Source organism: Pinus tabuliformis, chromosome 5_2 (assembly GCF_031772625.1).
Source record: "Pinus tabuliformis cultivar Carrire ecotype Pingquan chromosome 5_2, CPIR1, whole genome shotgun sequence".
Taxonomy (NCBI): Eukaryota; Viridiplantae; Streptophyta; class Pinopsida; order Pinales; family Pinaceae; genus Pinus; species Pinus tabuliformis.
Window position 1 is genome coordinate 687,140,601 of NC_142306.1, and position 6,000 is coordinate 687,146,600.

Genomic DNA, 6,000 nt, shown 5'->3' on the forward strand with positions numbered 1-6,000 from the left:
TAGTAAGAATGATGAGGGCTCCAATCCTTTTACAAACAACCAGACTCCAACCTCTACAACAAATTCTAATTCTCACAAGGTTCAACCATGGTCTCAATGAGGCTCCAACCTCTTATAAGAACTTCAATCCTCAAAGACAATCCAAGCTCCGACTTGGTTTCCTACAAGGCTCCAACCTTATATGAGGATTCATGTCCTCTAGGGTTCCAACCCTCTCAGCTTGCTTCAATCCTTTAAGGTGGTTTCAATGTTGTTGTTAGAAATGACAACAAATTATCATTAAATGTATTGATGTAATTAGTAAAAATGAGTTACCGTTCATTTTGTTTGGTAACTATAGGAAGTTACATAACAAAATAGTCCATATTAAATTGGTGATTGCCCGAGAGGCTTGATGTATATTTGGAGAGTCATTTTGACCTGGCGCAATAAGAATTCCAACCCCTTGCCCCGTGGCAGTTTCCTTGACACACTCTCAGGGTTTTACCAAGTAAATTTTTTGTGTTTCTTGTTGTGTGGTTCAGTTCCCAATTCTTGTGCATTTCTTCCTTATTTGAGATTTAACGGGTTGAAATACCAACAAGTAGTATCAGAGCATTGTTGTGAGGGTTGTGAGGTTAAATTTATCTTTTTATCTTTGTCCACCTACAGTCGCAAAGAAAATTCTCTGCATTAGAATCAAAGTCGACCAGAGCCGCTGGTGTCTATCACCTGGAGTAGAGCCGCAAAGAGAAGTCAAAGAAGAGAGTCACATTTGAACCATAGCCCAAGAGAAATAACCACCATGAAAGAAATTTTCGTTCAACCCAGTTTCTAGCAACCGTCGACAAAGAAATTTTGGAACTCATGAAAGAAGTTCAAACTGATTTCGACCAACCGCTGAAGCCAGAGGAGAAAACTTGTGATTGCTGAGAGCCACAAATCTGGAAGTTGCATTCTTGGAGGAAAGAAGTCGCATGTATAGAAGATCGACACTAAGAAGAGTAAACAAGAAAGTGTTGTTGTTGATTGTGCTTTGTTGAGCTGTCGAGTGACCTACATAATTTGTCAGAGGAGGATGCTGAGAAGTGAAAACGAGAAAGCGTTGGTGTTGATTGTGCTTTGTTGGGCCACCGAGTGACCTACATAAGTTGTCAGAGGAGCCACAAACATTATCAGCCCAACAAATCGAAAACCAATCATGGGTACTGTATTTTTTTTTGTAAAAGTTTCTCATATATTTATAAAAAAAATGAAAATTGGTTGGGGCAATTTTTTAGAGAATTGGTTGTTGGATTCAAAATTGGTTATTGGATTCGAATTCACTGTTGGATTTGAAATTGGCTATTGGATTCGAATTGGTTGTTGGATTCCTTTCTTTTTAAAATAGGGCCTCTGAAGATTGGAGTCATTTATAAAGGGAGAAGTAGGATTTTTTGAAGATTTTTTTTTTTTTTTACAAAAAGCAGATTTTAAAAACCTAGTTGAAAGCAGAAAGGAAACCCTAGTAGCAGAATATTTTGAAAGAGCCCGTGTAGGAAGAAATGGTTAAAATGACTAATGTTAAGTTTGAGGTGGAGAAGTTCACCAGTAAGAACAATTTTTCATTGTGGAAACTGAAAGTAGGAGATTTATTGGTGCATCAAGGGTTGCACAAAGCTTTAGATGGGGTTAGGAAGAAACATGTTGGCATGACAGATTTGGATTGGGAGGGCTTGGATGCCTGAGGTCTTAGTACTACTACGTTGTGTCTTGCGGATAAAGTTCTCTTTAACATTGTTGAATAAACCTCAGCAACAGGTAAGGGATGTTAGAAACTTTGTATATGATCAAATATTTAACCAACAAAATTTATTTGAAGAGGCAATTGTATAGCCTTCGGGTTAAGGAGGGTACTAAAATTGCATAGCACTTAAATGTAATTAATACACTTATTTTCCAATTGTCAGATATGGATGTTAAGTTTGAAGGAGAAGATAAATTTATTCCCTTGTTGTGTTCCTTGCCCGAGCCTTGGGATCACTTTGTGACTTCTATTAGTTTGAGCACAACTAAATCTTTAGAATTTGATTCTGTTGTGGGAGCTTTGTTATATGAAGAAGTACATAGGAAGTTCAGCGTTGAAACTTCCGCGCCATGAACCATGGTGGCCAGAGGCCGGTCCAAGGAAAGAGGAGAGAAATAAAGAAGTTCTTCCATAGCAAAATCAAAAGGCAAGAAATGTAAAGTCAAATGTTGGTATTGCAACAAAACAGGGCATCTCAAGGAAGGCTATTGGAAAAGAAAGGAGTCTATTGAAAACCCAAAGAAGGAAGCAAATCAAGTTGAGTCAGGCATGGTTGATGAAGTTTTATTTGCTGAATTATGTATTGTAGATGAAGCTTTACCTATTTGCAATGTCTCTCAGAGTTATGAAAATTGATTATTAGATTTTGGTGTTTCTTATCACATGAGTCCACACAAAAATTGGTTCACTTCATATGACACTGTGAATGGTAGTTATGTGTTTATGGGTAATAATGTATCTTGTCAAACTGTTGGGATGGGAAATGTCAGAATTAAAATGTATGATGATATAGTTAGAACATTAACTGATGTTAGACATGTACCTGAGTTGAGAAAGAATTTAATTTCTTTGGGAGTATTGGACTCAGAAGGTTACAAGTTTACAGGTCAAAATGGAGTGTTGAAAGTTTCAAAGGGTGCGTTGGTTGTTATGAAGGTGTTGACACCTAATCTGGAAGGATTATTGTAAATATTGTAAATATTCTTAGTTATGCATTTGAGCAAACCAAGAGACCTTGCAAGTGGAATCTCAATAGTCTCTCCACTCATGTATAAATTCATGGTATGGCTAATGCAATAGACAATTCAATTCGCGGAGTTACCTCCTAGCCTAACATGGTATCGGAGCCAACTCCCAAAATTAGTTGTTTTTGTTGTAACTCTTGTCATTGTCTGTCATTATTCTCTGTCCTTTGCCTCTCTCCCTTGACAAAAAGTCTGTCTTGATTCCCTACTTTGTCCTTTGTCTACTGAATGCATAAAGTTCTCTTCTCCCACTCAAATTTCGTTTCAGATTCCTCTTGAATCTCAGATCTTTGTGTGCACTGTTTTCTTATTGTTGTGCATTAGTGTCTCCTTACTTGTGAAGTCATAGCCCAAGCCCTCTTGGTGCAATTCTATGCGTTGATTGGCCTCGTATGCTGGTTCATATATCTGCATTGAAGTCCTTGTTGCATTAATTAAGGATTGAATGCTATGTGTTGAGCCATTTATGTTGAAGTTTGTGAGTTAATTCTTAAGTGCGATGGTGGTGGTGTCATATTTGTTCTGCGTTGATAACCATGGTGTCTCCAGGTCCCACGAATGAAGTGCAACGTAGCTGAAATTGTGGTGCAGTGTAACTGTAATTAGGGTGCAGCGTAACCAAGTCTTGTGGTGTTGCGTGGTCATGTTGACTGGTGACCACTGAGTGCATTTCATTCAAACATTTGCTTGAGTTGTGCATTGAAGTTTTTAAATATTTTTAATATAAGCATATGAAAAGATTGAGTTGAGTTTTAAAGGGGGTCGTCTGGTCATATAAGTGGTGGCATGGTTATATAATATGCTTTGAAAAAAAATCATAAAACCTATGGAGTATATGGAGTAAAGTGTGAGAACCATAGGTGTGAGAGCCATAAATTATTTTTTATCATATGTTGAAGGCTTTGAAAAGTCGAATTCGTTTTATTTAAACATTATGACGGGAATATGTACGTTGAATTCTTTTATGAAGTGTAAATGTATGTATGGTATATGATGGCATTGTATTATAGTTGATGAGTGGTGGTTTATATTGATTTTGTATAGAGAAGGGTGAAGTTGGAAGGGAGTTTTTAAATCAGTTTTATAAGAAGGAAAAGTACAATTGCAATTATTTTGAAAATCAAAAGCATATAAACTTTTCTTTGATGATGCATTCACTCATATCCATAATAAGAGTAGTTCTTACTGGCAAAGAGAATTACCCTGAATGGTCTTGGAAGATAAAACACGCCCTTATTTTCAATGAGTTGTGGAAAGGGGTTTGTGAAGGACGAGACAATGCACCTGAAAAACCCACTTCAAATAAGGGGCTTGTCATTTGGGAAAACAAGAACAACAAATCCTATGCCTTGATTGTGTTGGAAAATAAAAAAAGGTAGTAAAGATTTTCTCAATCTTGATAATTACTTGTGATGTTACTTGCTATTATGATTCTTTATATCTTCTTTCTTTAGTTCATCAAGTAATTACACAAAGCAACAACACATAAAACAATGAACACAAGATGTAGGCACATGCCAGGGCAAAACCCCCCTTTAGGGGAAAACCCAGTCAAAGTAATTCTTCCTTTCAATAGTATTCTTTGAGACTCTTCACCCTAGACCTTGACCAGACCTTCCCTCCACACCAAGTCAACCTCCAGAAGATTGATCTATTTCCAACAACTTCGACTATGCAGCAACTTGCAGCAGCTCACGACTTCCGGCAGCAGTCCAACTTGGGAGACTTCATTCTCCCAATCCTGAGCACGAAACAAAGAGAGACCAGCACCAAAATTTTGATTTCCCTTGACTCCTTAGACTCACACTAACTCACATTCACTTCATCTTCCCAAAAGCAGACTTTCCCAGCCTCCTACTTCGCACTTCTACTCGACAAACAGATTTTCACTCTTCTACCCAGAAGAGAGAGAATGAGAAGTGATACTCCAAATGAATTTGTAGTCCTTCCTTTTATAGGCTTCTTGTGGGGTAGAATGGGTCCTTAGGCCAACTTGATCTTCTCTTAAGCCGACATGGTGTGGAGGTTACATAATTCATATTTGACTCAATATCACGATTTACATGATTCAAAAGCCCAAGAAGGGTCTCTTTAAATGTGCAATAATTCTATAGACCCAAAGTAAATCCTAGAAGTCCTCAATGGAGACTTTGACATAAAACATGGTGAACCAAGCATGAAATCCATGCTTTAATAAGTCACAATAATAATAATAATAATATTTTTCTTTATTCTTTTGACAAGTACATTACATAATGACTCAAGTGCATTATTGAAGACCGAACATAGTTACTATTTCCAACACTCCCTCTTAACTAGGGAGGTATTCATAATGTACACATACAATGGAAAATCTCAAACTATATGAACCATGAAGAACTTTTAGGCACTGCAATTCCATGGACTAGATTCCTGACCAGGGCAATCTATCCAACCAGTCACTCAACAATTGAGGCACCGCAATGCCATGGACTAGATTCCTAACCAGAGCAATCTATCCAGGTGGGACTAAGATTGACTCAATCTTTCAATCCCTCTAGGTACCATCAGGCTTACTTGCTAACCACAAACCCAAAATCCAGGTGTGTGTCAGAGCTCAATGACCAACATCACCTTTCCAACTTCGGGGACTCAGACATCAACACAAAGTGTCAGCGATATGTCTCCCCAGGCAATGCTTCACTCACAAAGCCTCAACACCCCTTGGTCTGGTAGATCAAGAATAACCAATCTCTCCCAATCAAACTGATTGGTAACCAATATGTTTTCCTTCGAGAGATTCACTTGTACAAACACAACCCCAATAACATACTTTCACAAGTATATAAATATAAACCTTCAGGGTCCTCCAAGAAACAAATGTTGCTTCTCAATTCTCCACAGTAGAACTATCAACCGAATCTTTGACAGAAGATTCCTCAATCATACATTTTTTCTTCCTACTTCATATGCAACAACATCTTCTTCAATCGAATCACTTCAAAATACATTCTTCAATTTCCTTATCCTACTCATGGCCTTCACTCAGACTTACGGATATTAGTTCTAGTCTAGTGCATGACACATGAAGCATAGAACCATATCTGTCACTCCCTCTCAACCAGGAAGCACCTCTTTATCCAAACTCCCTCTTAATCTTAGGGAGATCTCTTCTATTCATGCTTCCTCCGGGAGATCAACTTCTTCGTTTTCGACATCGGAGAATATTTT